Source organism: Falco punctatus (assembly GCF_963210335.1).
Source record: "Falco punctatus genome assembly, chromosome: 2".
Classification (NCBI taxonomy): domain Eukaryota; kingdom Metazoa; phylum Chordata; class Aves; order Falconiformes; family Falconidae; genus Falco; species Falco punctatus.
The window spans coordinates 27,281,548-27,307,790 of record NC_137581.1 but is presented as its reverse complement, the minus strand read 5'-3'; the positions used below and the strand labels follow the sequence as shown (position 1 = coordinate 27,307,790).

The 26,243-nt window shown below is 43.0% G+C and overlaps 1 protein-coding gene across 5 annotated transcripts in view; it reads left to right on the top strand.

Moving 5' to 3' along the window:
* The first annotated feature begins 994 nt into the window (after window positions 1-994).
* SMAD9 (SMAD family member 9) overlaps window positions 995-26,243 on the top strand; it is a 61,842-nt gene continuing 36,593 nt past the window's right edge. For all 5 annotated transcript variants that reach the window (XM_080376144.1, XM_080376143.1, XM_080376142.1 and 2 more), the window contains exon 1: window positions 995-25,595. The gene's annotated coding sequence lies outside the window, so the exon portion shown is untranslated. The remainder of the gene's footprint in view (window positions 25,596-26,243) is intronic.

Below are 26,243 nucleotides of genomic sequence, written 5' to 3'. Positions count from 1 at the left end.
ACATATTAAAAGGAGGCACTCTGTTCTGCATTGTGCAATATTGTGTTGTGAATGATCACAACCATTTGTGTATGCTGTGTCTGGAATATGTGGCCATATTGCAGCTTGGAATTATCCATCGTGGTTCACGCTAATGCATGTTTAGATTCAGTGTTATGGGAAACAGTAATGGGTTTTGCTGAGTTACAACAGTAATGTTGATAAGGGTGTTCTAAGAACTTTCAGTAGTCTCTTGACATTCCAAATGTTTTTGTCTGAAGCTGAAATAGTTGTCTGAGATCAAACTGCAGATCATCTCCAGACTGTAGAAGGTCCAAAAGAAAGAACATTTCATTTTAAAATGTGGTTTATAAATACGTTTGCTTCATACATGCTAATTAATACTGCATGCTCAAGGCTGGAAATTACCGATCTGTAGTGAAAAAGGTATGGAAAGCTAATTCAGAGCATATAAAAATGAGACCCAATGTATATTGGGGGCCTGTGCATTAGCAATGCCAATCTGACATTGTCATGCTTCAAATGACACCAGGGAGAGAGAGAGGAGTCTTCAGTCTTTCTTAGTAACGGCATACTCTGTTACAGTACACAAGTTTCAACAGCACTTTCAAAACAGTTGTGGGTTGCCAACAAACTAAGCCAATCTTTCTGTCGGAAACATGTACAAATTTGAACAGATATAAAGAATGAATGGTACATGGTTGTACTTTCACATATGATTTCACTGTAATTTTTCTTATTCCTTCTGCAATATTGAGTCGCATTTTTCTCCTGTTAGGGTTACCTCAGTTTTCTATCAATTGAAGTGTTGAAATAAATTCTCAAAAAGTTTCTCAAAAAGTATCTTCAGTTTTATTTTGCAGGCTTTATTCTCTTGCCTAGTCCACATACATCTCTATCACTTCTGCAGAATCAGTCACATGACTTCTCATTACCATTGCTAGCATAAAATACCAGCTTCTCAGATTTTGTAAAGTGAATTTCCCTGATTAAACCTGGACAATGATAGCTCTGCCTATAAGTAAAGTTGCCAACCAGTTTTCAAAAGCAGATTCCTAAACTTTTCCTCATGTCTTACCTTAAAATTGAGCTTATTTGAAATTTTAACCAAAATAGTTCATCTTTTTCAAATGATGAGGCTTAGGTCATGCATTATTTTCTGCATGATAAGTGAACATTCGGTGACATCTTTAAAAAACTTCTGCTTTTGAATTGGATGCTGGAGCTTGCAAGGGGTGGTGGTGGTAAATATATGATTTTGTTTTAATTAATCTGTGCATTTTCTATAAAGTTTTTTCAAAACTTTGCAGATGAACTGTCCACTAATCTCTCCTTATTGAGCAGTCTCCTTTAGCAACTGCACATATGTCAGTCCAACAAAATACTTGATGTCTTCTACCTCAGAGATGCAGAAGTAAGGCTACATTTACCATCTTCGAGCTTTGTGGGGTTGAATCCTAGAACTTGTTGGCAGGGATTCTCATGTTTTCAGTGGATTTGAGCCACGGATAAAGGTCACTACATGTCTTCATAGTCCAGAGCCTGCTCTCTGGCTCTGAGGTTGATAGACATGGCACTGGTCACATCCGTATGCCTACATCTCCCTTCTCAGCTGCCTTTCAGGCCAGGCTTACTACATCTAAACTGTCTGTTGGAGATAGTCCTTGACCTGCACTGACTGCCACACTGTGCCCAAAAATATTTTGACAGCAGGAAGACAGCAGCGGGTCACCTGGCATAGTGTAGTTTACTTGTATAGGTGTAGCCTGACGTGTTCCGTTGCAGTGGGGATAAAAGCTGAGCTGGGATGAAAAAAAAAAAAGGGAGTAAACTGGCACAAAAGGGGAAGGGAGAAACTGAAAAGACAACTGATCTGGAGCTGAGATGGAAAGCCAGAGAGTGAAATGGAAGATGGGAAGTACTGAGACTGCGTGAGGAATGGGGGTGGAACAGCAATGGAGTCAGCAGACACTGGGACAAGGGAAGGAGACAGTTCAGTTAAGGATGGAGAAAAGGGAATATTGCTAATGGGGGAAAGGGAAGCTGAAGTGGCTTGCTAAACCGAGTCCTCCACAAGAATAAGGTTAGGACAGAAATTATCTAAAACAAATTGGGACTGAGGATATAGTGATATCCAGAGGCTGGGCTGGAACCCAGGACTCCTTTTTCAGTGAATTCCCAAACTTCTGCAAATCACTTAAAGGGACATTTGGACAGTTCAGTGATGCAGACATGGCACTATCCCTATCTTTCAGCAGTTCAGAGTTAAAAAAAATTGAGTTCCAAGTCTACCATAGCGTGTTCTGGGGTTGAAGCATTATTGGTTGCTTTCCAGGGAACTGTTTTTCTTTGTGTGGAGTGATCTTGGATCTGGAACAGATACCTGCACTTGCTGAACCCACTGCTTCAAGCTTTCTTTGAAGCAGAGGCAGCAAAGGAGGCTTACTGTAGCTGAGAAAGATGCTTACCTTTGCTTTCTGTCACTCATGTAGTGATCAGAAATCTTCTGGGTGGCATATTCAACTCCTAGTATTTTCAGGTTATGAAATACAAGACACGCAAGCTGTCACAGGAGACCAGGACTCCACCAGGCACATGCTGTAACAGGTTAGACGCATGCTTGGTTTAAGGATTTTGCTCACAGAGAGTTACCAGCATTCCTCTAAATGTGTGTGGGGCAGGTGCATGTAAACTTCACACACTTGAAGCAAACGTGCACCTTCTTTGTGGACCCCAACAAGGAGGAAATAAAAGATTAGCAAAGAGTGGCTTTTCACTGTCAGGGCTAAAGTGCATAAGAACCTGTCCCTAGTGGAATTTAGTACACCTGAGAAACTTCAAAGCTGTGGCTTTTACATATCTTCAGGTCAGGTCACAGAAGACGGAAGGTTTTGAACACCAACAGATTTCAGTTTTGGGTCAGAGGTCTTAAATCCACTTGTGTCTTGAGCCCTATATCAGTATGTAGGTCAGCATTTATTTAATCCAAACTTTTACTCAATGCAGAGAAAAGGAAGCACAATGACAAGAATGCCCTGAAAACTATTAAGTGAATGTGAAAGATAATCAGGTATTGTGAAAAGCAGCTATGCTATGGCTATGAATTACTTTAATAAGAGATGACCACATGGCAAAGACCCCAAATTATAGTATTAATTACATAAACAGCAGCCTCTGGGTTTTTTTATAGTTGGTTTTATAGAAATGTCAGAGGCAGTGATGGGAAACATAACTCATTTAGAATTGCCAGAAATCAGATCCTTTAAAAGTCAAGAACACAACTAACAGAAATCTTTAGCTGTTAGAGATCGGAGATGTCCTGTCTTTGTATGAAATATATATCCTAACAGTCATTCACATCCTGATCTTCCCAAGATTTTACCTTATAAGGAAGAGTTAGCTGTTCTTGTTAAATACATAAATTTGTAGATACTTTTTAGTTACTCAGTTTAGTTTATTTCCAGGTTTATTTAATTTATTACCATTATTTTTCTGTATAGCTATCCAAACTAATGGGAAGTTTGGAATCACGTATCTTGATTTTCCCATGAAGATCACATCAGGTGACAGAGGTTTTGGACCAGACCCAGTATGTGACTTCAGAAGTTGAGCATCAGGTTCCCAAGTGCTTACGTTTAAGGCTATTGGACTTCAGAATCCTGAACGAGGCACCTTTTACCTGCATGAAATTCTACACGTCCCAGGCCAACCTGCTGGCTTTAGTCAGAGTTGCCTAATGTCAGCCTGTTCAGCATGCGGGGAGATCTCTGTCTGCTCATTGCACAACCCAGAACCAGGAGTAGAAGCCTTCCAGAAAACAGATCTAAGCTTCCCCTTAGCAGAACAGGAGCATGCTTACTAGCCTACCAATTCAAATCTCCCCAGAATGGGAGACCAAGAGCAGATTCCCACACTGGAGGGAGATCAAACCCGTATGTGCCATGGGGTGTTCTCTAACTGCTTTCTATTAAGCTGTTCCACTATGCACTGATGTGCATAAAGCCCAATAGTGAAAGATAACTGCCTTATTTATCATGGCACTTACCTGAGGGTGAGGAAGACCTGGGTCCCAGCCCTTCTCTTCTGGATATTTACTGTCTGTTATTTACTGTACTTAGCATATCCAGTGATAGGTTTCTTGAGAGCACTACTTTCCTCTGTGTTCCTTCAGGCCCAGCATATCTCAGCTGTTGCACAGCAATCCCAGAATCAGTGGAAGACTCTCCTTGGTACCATTTCAGAAGCAGCTGTGCCAGTTTAATTGCATGAAGCCATAAGGAGTGTTCCTGCTCCCTCTACACCTGTTCCGGGGCTGCTTGGGGTCTCCCTCAGGCCAGTTCAGCTCACCAGAATGACAGGATGCCATCTTCCACTTGTTTGGGTTTTTTCCTTTCTTCTGAGATAGTTTCCTGCCATTTCAATGATGTAAAATGACTCACTGCGTGGTTCAGCAGGCACAGGGTGCAGCAGCAAAAGGACTTCCCCTTTTGACAGCTGTGCACTCACCACAAGCTTAAAGAATGACTTGTCATCTGGAGGCTAAGACAATTCTGTAAGGTAGGAAATGTGAATTTAAATTCTTCCTTTTTTAAGCCTAGACAAGACCTGAGGTCTTGTTTGTCTCTCAAAATGAGGCCTTTAATTACAGAGCTCCAGCAAGAAAGTCTGGCTCCATCTCTTGGATGTATTCCAGAGCCCCTGCTTGATTTTATGGAGTGCCACAAGACAGAATGGAAAGCTTGGATGGAACATTTCCTGGGCATTCCTACCTGAAGAAAGGCTGATTGAGTCACATTTGATTCAGTCCTACTAATTGCAGAGCCTGTGTAGAGAACCAACTTCCTCTGAGCATATGTAGGCAAGTTCCCCGATCACAAAGCCTGTCATTCAAACCAAAGCTCTGCCTAACTTGTCTTGACTCTTCTCTTTATACACTTGCAAAGCTACAGAAGGTCTCCTCATTTGTATTTCAGTGGAATCTCAACCTTTACTATTGCAGAGGTGACCCATGGAGATGTAAGTCTTTAAGATTACTCACTGTCCTCCATGACCGAGCCCTCCAAAGACACATCGAAACAAAGTAATCTCACAGACTTTGCAAAGGAAATAAAAACGAATAGAGAAAAATCTACATGGTAATTCTGCAACATCGTTAGCAACATCAATGCCTGTGTAGTGAGTGCTTTCATAAATATAGATTTCCATTTTAAAAAAAAAACATTATATTTCTGCATATAAAATTACTTTTCTGCACCACTTTACTAACACTTCGTAAGATACTTTTTCAATAGGCTACTTAATATCAAAGAGTTTTCTTTGAAAAACACATGCAAAAAACCAAGTAACTGAAAAAGGTTCAGTAGGTTACACAAATTTTCTTCATTGTTACCATTTTTATCACAACCCAAAGCAATAACAATGCAAAATCCCCTGATACACACTTAGCTTTTATCTTTACAAGCCATTTTTTTACTCACGTTTTAAATATGGATTGGAAAAAAACAGTTAAAAATTCTCTCTTTTTACTTTCAGGCCTGTCCTACTGATGTGCAGTATGTTTTCCGTGATGACTCTAGCAGTTAATATCCTGAACTGATTTCAGTGACACTGCAGCGTTATCACAAAGCAGGGTAACTCTTAAATGAGTAACAACACAGCTTTAATCAGTTTCGATCTATGTAAAGTACTCAGAGATCACTCCTGTGAAGTATAAGCAGCCAAACACAGAAGACAGCTCTAGTTCATTCTGCAGAATAGTGTTCAGTGCATCAATTTACAACTCTCAAAGCTTCTGTGCAAAGCCTTCCACCACCAACACCGGAGGAGTGCAAGCTAGTTTTTCACCATGGGAAATGAAATTGTTTTCATATGTATAAGCACAGCAAATCTCCCGAGCCATTGAATAGTCCCAGCCAGTATTTAACTTGAGTCCACTGCTAATGTTTTAAGGCTCTGGAGACCTATACATAATTATTTATGCACCTATTGTCCAAGTGTTCCTTGAGTTCACAGTCATAATGCTGACTGCAAACTAAAAATAGTCGAAATGAAGAGACAGGCAAAGACAAAAGGCTGCAATGAAGTTTCTGTATCTCAGTGTTTATTACTTAAAATAACATCTAACCTTATTTATGATCCGTGTATGTTTCTTAGGGATGCAGTGGCATGTCTGTTAGAGCTCAAGGGGCACAAATTAAAGTAGTGTTGCAGCATTGCTGAAGGCTGCACCCTGCCAGCTGAACCGTAAGTTATCTACCTCTTTGGGATAGGGATTCAGAGGTTAAGAATTGGATGCTACTATGTCGTGCCTATTGCGTTAGCCAACAGCACATAAGGGAGTCTTGAGCACACTAGCCCAAGGGGTCATCTAGGCTCAGGGGAGAAGCTACAGACAAACCTTTGTTTCTTACTGGGAAAAGAGATGGTATTTTTATATGACCAAGCTTAAGTAATAGTTGTGAGATCATAGCCGAGAGGCATGTGCTAGAATATTATTTCATTTAATAGATCCATCAGAAAAGAAAGACCTAACTAGCCTCCCTTTTTCTGGATATCTTTAAATCCATTTTTCTTTATATTGTTCATCAGTCTGTTTAGCTGCTCTAACTGCATAGTTATATATTTTCCTGGTGTAGAAAAAAAACCCAAACTTCTCCAGTCCTTGTTGTTGGGCACAGTCTTCCAACTACCAGTACACTTTGGCAGGTAACAGTGAATCAGTCATCTGCCCGATTCTTATACTACACGCATACACACACAGAGCCTTAGTATGTGCATGTTAGTGTAAGGGGTAGATCTTTTTTTCCTAAAGCAATGTTCTCCATGTCTCCCTTTCCACAGGAGATTAACTCTTGCTGGATATGGAATCCACTGGTAATAGCACTTCATACCTGACAAATGTAGGACACACATTTTAAAAGACAGACGATAAACTGTCGAGCCCATTTCAGGCCAGCAGCCAGGTCAGCAGTAGCTCTTTCATGACTGCAGTTACTGGAAATAATCTGACTTACTTGAGGCAAACAGCAGCAAGCAGGCTGCAGCGGCACAGGGTGTGGGGTCACCTGGCCGTGTTGGCCAACTGCAAAGTAAGATTTATTACAACAGTTCTCCAGGCCCAGGGGAAATGCTTCCAGGTTCTCTTGAGGAAAGCCCCACTAGCAGGGAGCACTCCCCTTTGGACTTCCTGCAGCTCCCAGGTATTGCATCAAGGCCTCCTAATTCTCAAACCTTTTGTAAGGACACAGCCTGCCATCAGTGAACAGTATTGTCGTAAGCACTCTTAACAGGCTGTGGGCCGTTATCCTTTGTCTACATTTACTTTACCACACTTCCCAGCATTCTCATGCAAGCAGCAAATTATATAAATAACTTACACTCACAGTCTCTTTCTACGTGTACACTTAGTATTCAAGGAACAGCTGCAGACCAGATAAACATCCTCCCCAAGTGGCTTAGCCACAGGTGACCCTTCTTACCTACATGACCTTAACTCCCTCTCAGGTGCATGCCTGTGCATCAGTCAGGCTCTGCCTTCCTTGGGTCTTGGTATTCTGCTGTCAAGATCACTTTCCTCCTTTGAACTTTAAGCAATTGGTTGTTTTAGTAGAGTGAACTTCAGTATCTAGACTGAATCCAAGCCTTTGTCGCTGGCATGTTCTATACAATATTCTTTAAGAATAAGGTGACATTAACTCTGGAATTCCCATGGTTTTTGCCATGTTTTAATGTTTCATTTAGGGTTATTCTGAAGCTGTACAAAGATCCCGTTACAAAACAAAGGGAAATATTGAGTGTCAGCTTTTGGACTGGAGATCAGAAGAGCTGTTTGAACCACAGGATGATGAAGAATCACAGATTTCTGCAAACAGTTTTGGCAAATTCACTTTGCATGGTCTCTGGAAAGCAGCCTTCCACATGTGGGACAAATCTTTATCTTCCTATCTTTGTAGAGTAGAGAAAGGTTTAGCTAATTATGTCAAGGACAGGCTTCATCCTGTAGCCACATTACAACCTCAGTTGCACAGGCTGTCATAAACTACCCTGCTGCATACTCTCAATCATCTGCTGTCAAACTAGGAACTAGGTCAAAACCACAAGGAATTTCTAACTCTTTTTGGCTGACTAGGTCTGATGCCATTTAAGGTCTCAACAACAGAACTGCTGATAACTTTTGTATCTTGTTGCCAAAAACCAAAAAAACCCCAAAACCATATCCATGGCCATCTTCCAGTCTTTAAGCCAAGTCATGAGTTTTGGAAATGGTAATCAACTGTGTCAGCTCTTCCTTTGGTAGTTTTACAAGTCTGGCTAGGTTCTGCCTGATAGAAGGTTCTGTGATAATGAGAGCCTAAGCACAGATGAGGTTAGAACAACCTTTACTTTTTTTCAGTTGAACAGTAAAATTCTGGTCTCACAAAAATGTTTTCTGATGTTATGCCTAATTTTACTATCCTTGACAATTTATTTTCTCAATAAAATGCTTCATAAGAACAGGAACACAAGAAAAATAACCAGTTTTCTGCAGGAGCACTACAATGGCACTACAAAAAGTACCAATTATTCTCAAAAAGGGGACAGCAAGCAATTTCATTCCAGTATTTGCAGGAAAGCTAGAAATAAAGAATGATTGACTGCATAAGAATGTATTACATTTAAGCAACTTCTTTGCGCACTATTCATGTTTACATGCATTGCCTCAACTTCCATGATACTTCTGAAATTGTTATACCGACACCCATATCTGCGTATAGTGCAAATGATCCCATTGCAAAAAATATCTGGACCTTTTCAGTTCACTTATCAAATCAATTACTGGGAAAGACCATTTGCCAAAATGAATAAATACAGCTAGACAACTTCCTAGAGCCATTCATCTTTAAGTGGTAAACAAGGAATAAGGAATGCTGTGATTTGTCACACCCTATAGAAATACTGCAGAGTAGGGATATTATTCACCATTTCGTCTGCATGTGTGATGTTTGTCTTTCACATACTTGCCAGTGCCTTCCTAAGCCTCACGCTAACCAGGGAAGAGCTAATTTCATATTCCAGATGTTGCCTCCTCCAGACAATAGAAAAGGATCATGGTAAAATCCCAAACACAGTGTCACTGCTCAGATACCCTAGAAATTAATTACACCTGAACAGTCATTCCAAGGAGAGAGAATGTGGTCGCATCTTACACTGAGAAGACTAGGAAGGAGGGAAAATTCAGTGCAAGGCCCACCCCATTCCCTGAAACCGTGCATGCTCTGTCTCCAATACTGAAACAGTTTTGGAGAAACTAGCAAGGGAAGGTTATTCTTGCTGCATGCACCCTCCCCCATCATGAAGGAATTTCAGGAGTGGCTTGAACAGACCTGCATGTTTAAGGGAATCTAATTTTACATGTACTGATTTCTCTGGGTTGTAAAATAATGAAGCATTCTTTCTGTTCCTGGCTACTTCTGATTTACTCAAGATTATACAGTACATCAGTCTAGCCCTAATCTGGTAGATGGGCATGATAATTTATTTACCCTCAAAAAACCCCTACTAAATTTTCCAGCGGTAGGGCAAAAGATTTTAATAGGTTAGTACAGAAGCTCCTTGCTGTGAGCAGCAAACATTCACAGGGGGTATGAAGTCATTTTGTTGATTACCTAGGACCCCAGTTACCCTGTAGCCTGGTTTTTTAGCTCCTTTCCTCCTAAAATATTCTCTATTAATGTAAGCATTATGCATATAGCTCTGTAGGTGTGCAGTCAACACCAAGCATTGACATTCCCTACTTTAAAGCAGTTTTATTATGCGAAGTGATTACTTTGGGGAGAATGCTATCTTTGCTACTAAGTGCAAACCTAATGTATAATATAGTTGCACAAGTTTGAGCAATGTGCAAGAGCTTTTACTCATGCATCAAGCCAGAAGTTTGGGGAAAATATTTGCAGAATGGTCATTCATAAAGCTACTGCTGCACTCAATCAGATACTTAAGAACTAGGAAAAGTCAGCAAGCACGTAGACTGCTATTCTCAGCTGTGCCTAGATAATAATTTACAAGGACCCTAAAAGTTTCTGAGGAAACTCACATTCATAGGTCTGCAAAAGGTTCATTCTTTCCATGTTTGTCTTGCAGACTTGTCAACATTTTGCCCCTAATTTAATCTGCATTTTTATTCACTCACAGTTGGATCCCATACAGTACTTCTAGATAGGACTGTGTCCTGTATAGATTAATTCTTCGTTTGCAGAGAGGAGAACAGATCAAAGTGAGCAATGCACCTAAGATGGCTGTTGCCTTTGTAGACAGTAAGACGCTAAAGAACTTCAAAATAAGTTGGCTCACATTTCCTAGGGCTTTGCTTAACAAAGCAAAAAAACTTACAGGAAACATTCACTGGATGTAAAGTCAGTGGCAAACATTATCTTTCATATCTGAGAGATAACGTAATTAAATAAAAAAGATTTATTTGCCATTTTGCTAAGATGCAAACCTGATATCAAGATGTTATGTGGCAACACACCATTTGTGTTTGATAAGCAACACTAAGTCAGAGGGAACAGACCTTCAGGTAGAAGAAGGGTTTGCAGCACAGAAGTTTCACACAAGAAACTCGCCAAATGCCAGAACAGAGCCACAACATGGTAGTGCTAGCAGTATTTTGTTTTCTACTGTGAGGCATTATACGTGCACACAGTATTTCAAATATAGATGTCATTTAGTAGATTGATTACATTAGTGCAAGGCTTCTCAAGTTTTATGATGCCATGGCTTTCTCAACAGCAGGGAACAGTCACTCTCACAGATCTACTACATTTTTGCCAGAAAATAAAAAGGCTAATGACTTGAAATATGAGTGCCACAGTAAGGCACATGATTAATAGCCACTGAGTAATAAAATCATTGCTGACAAAATATGTCCAATGAAAAGTTTAAATCTTCTCCAATGAAAAGTTTAAATATCCCCTTGGGAAAGGAGTCCTCGGTCTTGTTTCCAATGCTGCAGAGTCAATGGCTTGTCAGGCAAGTGTTGTGAAGCAGTTCCCAGTACATGGACAAGAATCAAGACTTCCCATTCTCAGACACATTTCTCTAAAAAAGGAGGCTGTGTACCTCTCCACTTAGTCTGTGCCCTCAAGAGTCTTGCACTCTTTGCTGAACAGCGGCCCGATTTCAACAAGAGTTCAATGACCTCATGCTAGACCTTCCCATAGCTCAGTGGCTATTTCAGAAAGGAGGTACCACAGATTAAACTCCTTTAAGCCAAGGAGGACCCAGAACCTCCCTGCTCCATTTTGCTGTAACCACTATCTTGCTGTGGTAACATAGTCCCTACTTCATACCTTCCTCAGAAGGTGGTCTGGTGCTTACTGTCCTACAAAGGGGTGCAAGACCCCTGTGAAGTCCTGAGCCAAGTGCCTCTTGAAGCAGACATTTCAAACGTGTCATGTTTTCTAGCAGCTGACTCCAAATGGCTTTGCTCCCACACACATGAAAACAAAACCCCTAAGTGCCATGCAGAGGCATATAGAGCCCCCATACCATCGAGAGACAGCCATGTCACTAAGCCTACATAATGTTCCCCTGCTGCTGTAAAGGTGTGCTCTTGATTTTCTTAAAACAAGAAGTTCTGTCTGAATATGAGGAAAAACTTTACCTTGAGGGTGACAGAGCACTAGAAGAGGCTGCCCAGAGAGGTTGTGGAATCTCCTTCTCTGGAGACATTCAAAACCTGCCTGGACACAATTCTATGCAACCTGCAGTAGATGAACCTGCTCTAGCAGGGGGTTGGACTAGATGATCTCCAGAGGTCCCTTCCAACCCTGACCATTCCGTGATTCTGTCATCCTCATCTTTCCTTCATGTCACTAGTGCACAACCACGCCTACGTCAGCATGTTGTCCAGCTGAATGCTAACACATTTGACATGTTTCATTTTCAGCTGGACTTTTTACCCATCAAGCTCTCCCCATGGAGACCCAATTATAAATGCCTGTATGAGAGAAGGGACAAGAAGGCACAGCCAGGGAAAGTGGGATGGTCCCTACTGATAGCAGCCCTACCTTCATCAGCTGAAGACCGTCACGGAGCTGCACACACACTTCACTGACCCCACTGTGGGAGCACCTAGTCTAGTCCATTACGAAGAGCCCAGCCACCTACTTCACACTGTGAGAATCACACTGCTGTGAGCAACCACCTACTCTTATGCCCAAGAGCTTTCGACTGAGGGGCTAAGGCAGGCATGGAGAACTGTTACAATTGCCATCAAAACTTTACCAGAAGGGGATTATACAGCCATGTTGTAGAAATAAGATCCATTCCCCAGCTCTTCATTAAGGCCTAATTAATTGGGAAACCATTAGCATAAGACTAAAAGCAACAGAATGAACAGTTACTTCTGCTAGAGAAAATTAGGAGTATCACAGGAAAAGAAAAGAAGTTGAGCAAGGAAATTTTTCAAAAATATGTTCAGTCCATGGTCTCATTTCTTCATCCCCTAAAGAACCACTGTGTGGTAGTTGTTTATAGTAGTCGGTCATAAGTTTTGTTTTCACGAGATACGCGGTACAATACCCTAGTAAATGGCACCAGCCCTCTGGAAGTGCCAGATAACATTAAAGAAACCCAAAGGGAGAAGCTGCTTCAGCCAAGAGGAATACAGGCCACACGACAGCCTCCATCTCATGGAGTGGCTGCCCCCACTAGCAGACTCCTGACACTGTCTGTCACATAGGTAGCTGGAACACAGCCCCCTAAACCAAGGCAAAGATCGGACCTGACATCTGGAGAGGGAGGGGTACCACCACCACATCCTGGACCCTATCCTCACTCTTTTCATGTTCTCAGCATCCTTGACCTGTGCCACATCAATCTAGGCCCAGCTAACTGGGCTATAGAAGTTTTTGTTTTCCACCTTTTCTTCTAAGGCTTTTGATCATTCTCCTTGCTCACATCAGTTGGCCTCCTGGTCCTCATACAAGAAGTACAAGCACTAAGTGCCTGCCCCTCATCTTCCCTACCCATCTCTCTTCCCAGCAAAGCCCCATGAGGCTACACATACCCCACTACCTGTTAGGTGTAGTGCAAGCAGCCCAGACAAGAATTACTCCTGGCTCCTCATTTTTTTTCAGGAGATCTCTGCAATCACAGTCACTCTTATTACTGGGCCAAAACCCCGCAGCTGCTGCTGCTGGTCTTCCCAGATCAGGATCTCTGAGTCCTTATTTCCCTAAACTGCAAGCTCTCAACCTGCATTCTTCACCATCTGTAGGCTGCTAGGCAAGATAGCAAATACCTCACACATTCAGGTGAAGAAAGTCTTAACTGTTTTTATCTAACCCTGCAGAAGATAGCCCTATCTAAATACCAGTAGTGTCACAGCAGGCCCTTGCCCCATTCACTCAGAGATGCCATCCTTCCAGGCAGCTCTCCATTTCCCAGGACTTACTCACACAACCTTCAGAAACCAAGTAAACCAAAAATCACCCCCCAGGAAGCCTTTAAAATCTGCTGACTAGGACATAAATTCCTGTGACTATTCCTTAACACCTGCAACCTCGTTTTCTCACACAGCTGGGCTGCTGGTTTTCTAGATCGTTGAAGGACCTAGATGCCCTAGTGCAGGCATTTCAATACCGGCTAGCATACACACTGAATCAGGCATGCAGTCCTTAGCACAGCAAAGGGTTGTTGTGGCAACATAAAGCAGTGGCACTGCTGCAGTGTACATTATATATAAGACATCTTTGCCTGGGACCTGGTATTTTATAGAGTGTTGTGATTTGTTATCCCCACCAAGGCAGAGATGCCCAGACCACATCACATTTTCTCTCTCACAACAGCTTAAGAACTCTGGCTTCCCTAAATGTAAATGGAGAGTTTGAGGAAACACAAGCCTTTGATGTGTGTGGGGAGATGTAATGCATTTAGGCAGAATATTTTAATTATGTGGATTACAACAGGACAGCCTGCTCTTTTTCTTTTTGGCATGCTGAGTCATTTCCACTTGGGCTCTGCAAACATGGACCCATGCACTGAGTTTTTAAGTATTTGGAATAAACTATTAATGCGGTGCTCTAGGTTTCACAAGCCTTAAGCAGAAAAAAAAGAAATCACTCCCTTTGTTCTTTATTTCCCTGTGCTTGTTAGTGCCTTTTTTGGAAGACCAGAGCTAGTTGAATGTCCCAATTTGAGATATGCAGTGCCAAGGGCCAGTATGCTGAAACTATCTCACCCAGTTCCCAGGGACTGACTTCTGAAACGTCTGAGGCTTTCAGCTGCCATCCAGTCTCATTTGTGTACAAAATATGGAGAGATGAGTCAGAGTAATTTCTTGCCCTTTATGAAGAAAACCTGATACCTTGTGCATAGTTGTGGTATTTCTATACACAGTTTACATACTTGTCACCAACCCAGTTTTATTTTTCTTTTGACTCTTTTGATTTTTTTCATACAGTAATTGTTCTGTTGAAGTCTGTAGCTAAATGAGGTGTTTATTCAGCATCTGTGCCTTCTAAATATTTACTAATGAAGATCTTTTTAAAAACTTTTTCCCCAGCCTGTTCACTAGGCAGCGTAACTTTTTCCATTTCTTTGATTGTGAAGCCCCCCTTATTTTTAATTATTCTTCTCTTGGCAGATGAAGGAAAATGTGGCAATATATACCAAGCCTTTCCCCACCTCTCCAGTTAACAAAGATAGCAGTTATAGATCAAAGAGTCCATCAGAACAAACTGCTTCCTATGCAATAAGCCCTCTGTCTCTGGAATAAGCAAGTTTATCTTCATTGTGCATTCCGATAAGATGTTATTATAGTAGTGACTTTAATTACATTTCTCATTATTACATTAGTGTGCAGTAACATAGGGTTTCACTGAATCTAAATGTGTTAGTTTGCAGAATATGGTGCCTTTAAGTCTTGTGGTGGAGGGAAGCAAAACTTCAGAAGCCACAAAACAACAAAAAAAAGTCCATGTTATAGTTGGGCAAATGTCCTCGTGGAAGAAATGAGGAAGTTTTTCTGGAATATGGACTGGAAAGCGGGGCAAGATGAAGAGACATCATAAAAAGGCAATAGTATGTGTACCACTGTACATCCCTATAATGCAAATGTGGTGAGATTCTAGAAAATAAGTAGGTACTTTAAGACTTAAGGAATAAATATTTTCTCATCTGAAGCTCATACAGTGATATGCCTAGAGGTATATTTTAGTGGCACATCTTGAAATGTTGGTCTATTTTCCTCCATAGCAAAACAGCTTCTTCTTCTCCTATTTCTTCCTTTATGGTAAGGCTAAAAGCTGTAAGACTAAGGCGCTATCCCAAAGTATTTCATTTTAGACATTGAGTGGGTTAAAAAAATGTTTGTAGGTATAAAAATATTCTTTAAGGTTTGTACATTTTGGATGTCTAACAAATAGTCACTGAACAGATAACCAGTAAAACAGATTTTCATGTAACTCAGCTTCTCTGATAACTTGATTAAATGTGGGGCCTAGTATTTGGTGCCAGGTGGTTCCCAGGGGAGTGAATTTATCACATGCTTAGTCTTGCAGTCCTTACTCAATAACTGCCTGATCTATAACTTATTGAAAATGGTAGTAGTTCCCAAGAACTGCAGTCACCTTTAAATCAGGGCATAAATTATCGAATGCGATAATTATGAAAGGCACAGACGTCCAAACAGACCATTGCTACTAGTCCCATGAAGTAGTAATAACTTCACGATCTCCAAAACAACTGCTATTAATGTATTTGCAAGGACTAGATTGGAGTGCAATGGTTTTCTTCTTGGAACCCCTAGGCAAAATATTCAGTCAGTACCCAGCTTGTTTTAAAGCAAACACATGGTAAAATCATGCATTGCTTGACCCCTATTGCTTGAAGCAACTGTACATTTATGAGATTCTTTTTACTTCTGCCAGATAGTGAAAATACAGATAAATCTGATCCATATAAATCAAGTTTTTAATTAAAATACATTGAGTTTTCTAATACAAATGGCATTTTCCCTTCTACTCACTGCATCCTTCTTTAATGCCAACACTGAACAAATAAGCTGTGCTTATCAGCACAATGTTCTTGTCTATCAGACATCATTGAGGGTTTTTTTCCCCCCTCATTATATTTTGAGTTTTAAATAGTCTACTTTATGAAGATGTCTTTCCCCCCTCCCCTGGAAGACATATATACTGTCTTTGTTTAAACCATGGGAGTGTTTTAACATAAAACATTATTAAGGAGATGTTTGCCATCAACATTAATTGTGAACATCTTTTCATGTTTTCATCTGGAGAAGGAAGGCTGAGGACACAATTTAGTGAAGAGAGTTTCAAAAACCATGCCAAGATGGGCTTTCTTGGAGACATTTGTTAATGACCTTGTAAGTCCATGAAAAATAAAAAGCGGGGGGGGTGGGGTGGGGGGGGTGGGGGGGGGGGTGGAGGCAGGGGTGCAGGGCGGGGAGTTACTGGCCTGTTGTGACCATTAATTTCCCTTTCTACAGCAATTGTATGAAGAAACCACTTAGTACATGAGGATACAAATAACCATGCCATCTAAATAAAAACAACATACAAGGGCTTTTTAGGGATTACTGCTGCACTGTGGCTGGTTTATGAAGATAAAACATGGTAAGAACAATTAAGCTGTTCACAGGTGACTAACTTAACACTTCCACACGCCCATCCCTTAACATTATAAAGACAAAAGTATTTTGTTTCTATTTTGTCCCAAACTTCTGTGGGTGGAACTGTTTAGGATCAGTTTCAAATGGAAGAAGGCCCACAAGAACTGAAATTAGCATGTTAAGATGACTACACTCTTAATACTTCAAAAACATGCTGATCTTCTTCATACATATATATATATAATGGCCAAGTGAAAAAAATATCTCTACAGACCCACTTTTAAAGGTACTTTCAGAAAAGGAGGAAAGGTATCCTGTCAGGTCAATAATTTCTTGTGAAAAGTTCTGCTCACAAAGGATCGGTTCCCTAAATACTTTATTCAGAAAAATTTCAGCATCTAACATGAAAGTAATATGTGTCAGTCTCAGTTTCGACTGGTAAAGAAACCTGTCAGTAAATTAAAGAGATTGCTTCAGTGCAAGGTATCATGACTTGATCGCATTTGTGTGACCAGGAGATAGTTCAGACAGACAGACATGTTCTTGGTCATTTAAAAAAAACCCAAACAATCTGGTCTCACAAAGCTCTCTAATAGCTTTTAGTTAAAAGCTTAATCAGCTGAAAAGCAAGAAAAAGCAAAAAAAAATAGAAAAGGCAATAATAATCAGGAACTGCTTAAAACATTCTAGGAGATGCTTTTGAAACCACACCTAACTGAGAACGGGGGCTATTCTGGTTAACAGAGAACAGACAGACTCAGAAGGGATCTGAATGCAAATACAGCCTATAAAACACAGGGGGGGGAAAAAGAAATAGTCATTTTAGAAAAAAAGTAATAATGGAAACAAAAGGAGCAGAAATACATGGCTAGCAGAATTAACAGTAAGAATAGAGTTAAGCATCCCAGGAATTAAAGTAATTCAAACAATTATTTGTATCAGTACCAGGTGAAAATGATAGAACTGTGAATAATAAAGACTTCAAAAAGTATCTGGAATAACAAGTTAATTGATACATTACTTGTGCGGCAAGGTAATAACATATTTTCTATTTTAACGATAACTGAAGATGATGTTAAAAAGCAAATCCTAACTTTTTTGTTAAAAACTGATTTTGAAATCATCAGGTCCTGACACTTTGCTCTCAAGAACTGTAAATATGAGCACTGAGGAGCTCTCTGACTGATGCACACTGCTTCAACAGATTCTGGAAGGCTAGGAACATTAAGGTGGAAGACAGCTAATATTACGCCAGCATTTTTAGACATATATGGAACAGGTGGATTAATTAGAGGTCTTTCAGAGCTAAAACAAATTGCAGGTAAAGCAGTGGAACAGTTTACACAGGTCATAGTTGCTAAAGAATTAAAGGAGGACAATGTAAGTATCACCAGTGAACAAAAGTATCTGGTGAAATTAAAATCGAATTAAAAGTTTAGCTGGTAAAGGAAATGGGTTTGATATTACAGACTTTTCAGAGGTATTCAGCTTCACGCTACCTGACATTTTAATTAGGAAATTAATGTAAGCTGTATTGAATTTGTATTATTCTAAATTGATTAAAAACTAACTAGATCCTAGGTCTGAAAATGTCACCACAAATGGGGAAAATTTTATCAACTTGATGGGCTTTTAATGAGGGCTCAAAGAGATCATGTCTTGACCGTACAGTATTTAACTATGATTTTACAATGACACAGAACAAACGATGGAGGTGTTACTGAGAACTTTGCCAATCTCACAAATTATGGCATTGTTGAAAAGAGGAGAAAAAATCAAGGAAATTATGTAGTTAGATTGTCAACAGGACAGGTGAGGACCTCAATGTCACTCCATTTCCCCCTATTTGCAAGAAAGAACTAGCTGTTCTGACAGATTTTTGCCTAATCTGCTCTTCAGGGGGAGTTCCCCCCACACCCGTAAGGAAGCTATTGCAGTACTTGCTTGTAAGCCTGATGCGAAAAACTCGCATGTTCCTGCACGCTCACAGTAAGGTGACATGCGGGAGTGAAGAACGTTTTCAGTCCAAGGTATGAGATGGGAAGTCTAACGTGGAATCTAAAGAGATCTTGGGCATCATCTCAGCAAGAGCCAAAATTTTATTAAAATGCTACTGTGATCTTTATAGTTGAACTTAAGTCATAATAAACAAGGCTAACAAAGTTGGCTGAGCTCTGTGTATGTCCCCTGATGTCTGGTCGAGCTGGAGAACCTTGGGCTCTTGATGTCCACAATTCAAAAAGGCATTGAGAATTTAGAGAGTGCTCAAAGGAGACCCCAGTGACTCTTAAGATGATTTAATCACCTGATACTTAAGGGCCATTCTCATGTCTATGAAGGAAGAGGTAGCATAAGTACAGACTGTGAGCTTTCAGCCTTGTGTATAAAGATACAAGATCAAATTGCTAGAAAAATTCAGAGCGAACAAAGCCATTTTTCTTACAGCAAGGATAAGCCTGAACATGGAACAACTTAGCAAGGCTTGTAATGGATTTTCCATCACTAAAGATTTCAAAATCTATTTTTCCAGAAGATTTGCTCTAGCTCAACCATAGCTGTTGGCTTTGATGCCAAAGTTCAGGGAAATCCTGAGACCTGTGGGTATGTGTGAAGTCAGAGGACAGTGGTTCATTCTTACTGTTTATGAATCTTTTCATACTGTTTCTCTTCATTCAAGCAAATCCCCAACAACAAGAAAACTTTTCAGGTTGGTAAAATAAAGAGTGGGGTTGTATAAAATGGCTGACAGTTCATCTGATTCTTCCCAACATTAGGTGTGAAGTTCAGAAGGTGAAGTGAAGGCAGGGGATTACAGCGGTTCTTGAACTAATGCCAGCTGAGACTGAGGCACATAAATATTTCAGCCAGGGCAAGCAAAGAGCAGGCAAGTGATTTATTACACATTTCAGCCAGTGCTGCCTAAAAAGAATGGAAACAGAATTCTTCTAGACTTTACCTTTGAAGGTTTACTAAGTCATCAACATCGTTACACAAAAGGAACAAGAAATGCAAAAGTAGGTTGTCTCTGTCCTTCTTCCTCCAACCAAAAGTAGGTTGTCCTTCTGCTTCCACAGTTTTGAGGAGGAAGCAATAGACTGTCAGCTGGAAGATCTTGTACCTCAAACTAATCTCAGCTAGTCTTGGCTCAATCCACATCTCTTGAAATAGAAAGACATCCCAACAGCCATATTGTTCTAAGCATCTGTAGCAGAGAGCAAACTCAGAACAAACAATGAGACAGGTAGCTGGATCTCAGTGCATTAAAAACTTCAGTGGATTAAAGGCAAGTCTTTGTGTGTGGATCAAAGAAAAGGAAAAAACCAAGGGAGTTTGAGTATAATAAGATGATGACAAATTTCACTGGAATTACTGAAAATTTATGTTCTTGTAGCTCAGAGCAGAATTTGCATGAAAAATCTTTAATCACAAATAATATGACTTCATTCTTGTGCAGCTGCTTCAGCAGGTACTTACATACACACAATAACAAAAATCTTTAGCTCAATTACAGTGACGAGTAGAAAATTATAATTTCCAATTCTAAAAACTGTAGTAACCTGGCCAGTTCAAATGTTTTCCTAAGTCCTTTTTGGTTGGTAATTGAAAGTTACCAAGAATGTTTTAAGTTCATTTGTCCATATCACAGTGCGCTCATTCACTTCTTAACACCTCTTTCAACTCTGGATGAAAAGTGCCATGAAGCTAAATGATAAATTTTAGCTCTTACTCATTGTCTGACTGAAAAGGGATTGAATCCACATTCAGGTGGCAGTACACGAAGCTACTCATCCTGTTCACCTCTGTGTCTCCTATAATTTCTGAACTATTGCTTTACGGTCTTCTCAGGTGCTCCTTGTTAACATGTCCATGCTACTGCTGATTCCCTGTTTTCCTTCTCTCCTTTTAGGCATGCATCTCCAAACCTGCCTGCCTACCTCCTTCTTCTGCCTTTCTGAATTTATAGCTTCACTTTTAGAGTCTGAAGCGAAGAATAGTGAGATGAGCAATTCTAATGCCTTTGCTGTGACAGAACAGAGAGCCCAGCTGCCCAGCACAGCCCCTGCAATGCTGCATTTACCAGCATATTGCACAAGATTGCAGCTGCTTTTTCCACCTGTTTTTCTTCTGACAATTAGCATCTTAAGTCACAAACATGCAGGAAATTGATGTGAGTAGCATGAAACATGTTTGTATGGAGCAAATGTTTTATCCTGCTTGTGCTGGAAAAGATGTGTGACAGAAGGCTCCCTGATGGTTCAAGTGTTTATTGTTAAATCTGAGACAGATGTGTCCAAACTGTTCTGACCTTAGTTAGGAGATACCCAGACCACCTGTGAATAAGCAGCAGGGTAAACTGAGCAAGCTCCAAGCTTCTAGGCAGCACAAGCAATGTCAGGTGTAGCCACACCCAAGGGTGAGGGGTTGGGACTGGCCCGGTCCTACACCCAGTCCTACCCTGAGAAGGGGAGCAAAAGGCATGGAGTTAGGCATCCTGGTAGGGTTTGGACTCCTTGTTCATGCACCCACTGAGAGAGTGAGATGGTGTGGTGGTGTGCTTCCCGCTCCCCACCCCCCAAACTTTTGTTTCCGTGACAATGCTCAAGTGATAACCACCTGTGGTGGTTGTGATGGGTGTATCTGGGTCGTGATGGCTGTATCTGACTCAAGGTGAATTCAGGGGAGACAGATAAAGACACAATAGCCAGGGACTGCTGTGAACAATGTGCCCACTTAAAGGTGCTGGTCAAGGTCCTACTCAAGCTAAGCATGGAAGAACCTAACTTCTGTAGTCGATACTCCCATATGACCGAGTCGATTATCTTACTCCATAAATAGTGGACAGCCCAGAGCCAGTCGAGCCCTCCTGCATGGCAGCGGGCTGCACTCCGGGATCTCCCCTTGAGTAGGGATGCCTCTCAAGGATACACCTTGAGGCTGAGAGATTCCTTGCTGCAACAGATTCTTGGTAAGTGATTAATAGCATGCTAAACTGAAATCTTAGCTAACTGGTATAAAGTATTGATTGTGCACATATAATCCTTTAGAAATAAACCATTGACCAAGTCCAAGACTAAGTCTGGATCTAGCCACACCTAAACTCCCCTCTGAGAAGTTTAGAGCACAAGGGGGTCCTTTCTGAACCTCAATGACTCAATGGGAGGGTCTCCCTGACAGTTTTGTCTGAGCCTGTCCTTGGTGCAATAAAGAATTAAGTGTACCTTGCCATCGAATCTTGCTAAACTACTGTTGCATTTGCTATCAAACTTTGTTAAAGCTCTGTTTTATACCAATAAACATCTTGCTACTTCTCTGAGTGAAGTGTGTCACTCAATCTGCGACAGATGGTGATTGCTGCTGCTTCAACAGTCAGCTTCTCCTTCTCCACAATGCTGCCCTGCACGTCTGACTCCACACTGCCATACAGGAACAGCCCTTGCTTTCCAGGGCTCTGGCACAGGCAAAGCGGGCAGCAGAACCACAGCTATGTTGCTGTTCCCAAGAATCTGCTGCCAGAGGCGAGTGCCTGCTGTGTCTTTGCCTAGAGAAAGCCCATGAGGAAAATGTAACTCACACAGCAAATCCATGATACTGTGGCTAGAAGTCTTCTAGTGCCAGTCCCAGCACACTTGGAGCCGTTCGAGGTATCTCCATCACGCAGCATACGACCCTGCTCTTGTAACAGCTATTTCTTGTTCAGTGGTGGACAGTGCCAGTATTTCACTGGAGCCCTGGAGCAGTACATACAGTCGATATATTTACAGCTCTTAGGAACTTGCAGTTCCCTCCAAGTGGAAAATTCATGTTATTCTATGTGTTTCACACAGTTTCAGCGCTAAAAGAAATTAGAACCCTTCCTTCCCTTTTACAGCTACGTCCAGTCTTTACTATTTTCTACATATCCTTTTACTGATGATTTTCTTTACAGAGCTATCCAGCATAAAAAGACAAAATACAGACCAAAAAAAAGGAATACTCTCAGATCAGGGTTTGGTTTCTAAGTACAGAAGGTTGGTTGGTGTTTTACAGGATGGGATTTGAGCAGGAAAGTTACACCATGTGCAGGCTAAGGGAGGGTGTCTGCACTTATAAGGGGGAGGATGGGAAATGAGGCACTCGAGTGGGATAACGGCAAATGAGAAATGGAATCAGCAGAGCCCAGGCGGTGCAGAGGAGTGACAGGTGATGAGTCACTCCAGCAGGAGGAGGGGGCAGTGGAGCCTTTCAAGGAGGACACAGGCTTTGGAAGCCACTCGGACAAGGATTTGGACTCAGGGATGGGTCTGAAAGCATGTCTAGTGAGAGGGGAAAGGAGAGCCCTACTCCTGAGAAGATACAGAGTTCAATAGGTTTAGCAGGTCACAGGTAACATCAGCAGATAGTCAACCATTGTAATAAAACGGCTACACGCATGTGCCTCATGATCTGAAATACAACTGTATGCAAAAAAACTCTTCCCAGCTGTACAGTCTGCAGTATAACAAACTCTAGTAATATATAGAGCCATGTGATCTCTTTTAGCTAGGCTTTTTTCAAAACGGTGCAGTTAAAATTGGCACCACAAAATATGAATGCAATTCAGTCACGTCACAAATAGTCTATGCCTATTTAACTTGCAGCTACTATCAAAGTAAAGATTTGGGAACTGCCTATTAAATCTATGCAGTGGCTCTGTTGCTATCCCCCACTCGCTAGGATATCTCCAGTAGCAGAACTGACATTTTAATTCACCCTGCTAACGAAGATGGGCTGGAGATAGCACATGTGCACCGAAAAAGTGAGACTATACACCCACCTTGTCCTGCCACGTCTTTGTTGGCTGCAGCAACTGTGAGCAGAGGCACGAGAAAATGGAGGTTTCAACACCTGAAAGAGTTGCAGTGGGACACAGCAGAACGTGGTATAAGATCCCTCAAATTCATAATCAAGAGCCATGCTTCGGTGAGTTACACACCATGCCACAGCCTAGCCACGCTAACTATCCACATGTATAGCATTTGCAGTGAAAATCCTAAGTGCGTAAGTTAAAACTAAACAGCATTATGAATATAAAATCTCAAGTCATGCTGAGTTAGAATGTATGATTAGCATTTTATTAGTGTTTACAGCGATTTATAAATAACAGCATGTCTTCTGCCACTTGTCTGTTGAGGAGTTTCCTATATGGTAAGGGACACAGTAAAGTGGGGAAGCCGCTGATATTTTTAAGACATTTTGGGCCAAAGTGAGGAACAGAGGTACTTGAGGCATTACATTGTATATCCCTATTCCACCACAACCCTGGCACACGCATATGCCCCGATACATTTGCGCCATGTAACTATAATTCCATTGTGGCTTTTTGATGTATACTCAAACAATGTTAGCTTTTCTGTCATGTTTTACAATGTAAAAAATTTTGGTGAAAATGTCAGCAGGATGGTATCTTTAATCATATTTATTGATTGACCTCAAAAGGCTCAGTGGGATTTAACTGGAGCCCCTCAACGCAACCAGGGTCAAGTTCAGCCAGTACCTATTCCTAGCGCTGTCTAGAGCCCCAGTTTCACCCAACCTTTCATTTCTTGTGCCCTTGAAGCCACTTGACTTCCCTGATATTTCTCTTTCAGCCCCTCCTTATTACAGCTAATGCAATATGTTCCGCAGCTAGAAATAGTTACTCATAGGTAATATGAGGGTTTAACAGGTAATACCTAGAGCCGTAAATGCATCTGCTCACTGGTTACAGCTGCAGTTTGCTGTTCTCTGACCAGTCCCATGAACTGAGGGGACCATTCAAAAACCCTGTGCAAGTATTGCTAATCCTGTTTACAAATGATTTGTTTTGGTTTGTTTTTTGGTTTTGCATTGCAGTTAAAAGCTAAGTGGAGGTCCTACCAGCCCAGCTCATGAAATTGCCAGGAAGATCTTAAGGACAGCAAATTCAAGATGCGGACTCTGCAGCCAGTGGGAGCCCAGCTGGCTGCCATGGCCCAAATACCAGACGAAGGGGGTTTCTGTCAGACACCCCAGGCAGGTGACAGCTCTGGTGTGGGGTCCAGGCAGAGAAAGCCGAGCGTAACGCCCGGGGAGAGCAGGTGGCCGCAGCACAGCGCGGTGTAGGAAGGCGCAGCTGTACCCCACATCTCTCTGCCGTTGTCCAGCCGCCCCAGAGAGATATCTTCCCAGTCTCTGCCCATAGCCGGAGTTTGTCCCCTGTGCCCAAAAGCCTGGTCAGCATCGCCCCGGGTGGTGCAGGACGGAGGTGAAGTGGCCCCACACCCCGCTTGGCCACTGCGGCCATCACTCGTGTGAGGGGCCACAGGCGAAGGGCGGGCTGCGGTGGCACCGGGCAGAGCCTCTGCCCCAGGGCGGCCCCGGCGGCCACATACAAAAGCCTCGACGACCCCCCGCAGCCCCAGGCCCGGCTTCTCCCTCCAGCCTCTCCTCGGGCCCTGGGCCGCGCCGGGCAGGGCAGGGCGCGATCGAGGCGCCCCCTCTACAGGGAGCCGCGGGGCGGGGAAATGGCAGCGCCCGAGGCGGCGGCCCTCCCGCGGGGCGCCGGGCGGGGGGCGAGCGGGGCGGGGGGCGAGGCGGCTGTGAGGCGGCGGGGTGCGCGGGTGGGTTCTGTGTGGGGGGGTGCGTGTCCGTGCCGCGGGGTGCCCGCTGCGGAGGGGGTGCCCGCTGCGGAGGGGGTGCCGCGCCCCCGCGCTGGCGGGGCTGCAGGGCGGGGGGCGCCGGAGGTGAGCGCCCTGCCCGCCTGCGTGTGTGCGTGTGTGCGAGCGCGGGGCGGGCGGGGGGGCAGGGGCGGGCCAGCGGCGGCGGCGCTGCTGGCCGCGGTCCAGCCCGGCGCACTAATACAGCCTGGCGGCTCCCGCCTGACTGACGCCGGCCGGGGCTGCTGCTGCCGCTGCCGCTGCGCCCTGGCCCCGCCGCCGCCGCGCAGCTGCAGCCCCGCTCCCGCCCGCGGCGCGCCGAGACCCCAGCCCGCGCCCGGTGGCAGGTAAGAGCCGGGGCTCCCGGCCGCGTCCCGGGAAGGGCGAGGCGGGGGGGTACGGGATACGACGGCGGCGGGGACCGTGGGGACGGGGACAGTCCCGTCGCCCCAAACTTCCCGCCGGCGCTGCTCCGCATCCTTCGCCGTGCAGTGCCGTGCCGTGCCGTGCCGTGCCGTGCCGTGTCCCGGGGCAGCGGCGGGCCGCAGCATCCCTCCGTGCGCCCGGCGGGGCAGCCGCGGCGGCGCCCTGGGCCGGTGTCCCCGCGGCCGGCGGCCCCGCTGCGCCGGGGCGGTGTGCGGGGGGGCTGGGGCTGGGGCTGGGGCTGGGGCAGCAGCGAGATGAGACAAGCCGACGCCAGGACTGCAAGCGAAAGGAGGAGCGGGGGGGAAAAAACAATTTTATGGATGGCGAAACGCTGACAAGTCTTCCCGCTGTTAGGATTTCTTTCCTCGTTCGAGTAGGAGAGAAAAAAAAAAAAAAAAGAAAACACCGCAAAAAAATACAAAAACAAACCCAAACCCCCACATGACACGTTTGGAAATGCTTTTCCTTTCAGAGGTTATTTTCTGTTCAAGAAATCCCGCTCCTGGACACGCTCCCAAGCCAAACGGAGCAGAATTGCTGGGATTTGGGTTTGTATTCCAGCTACAAAC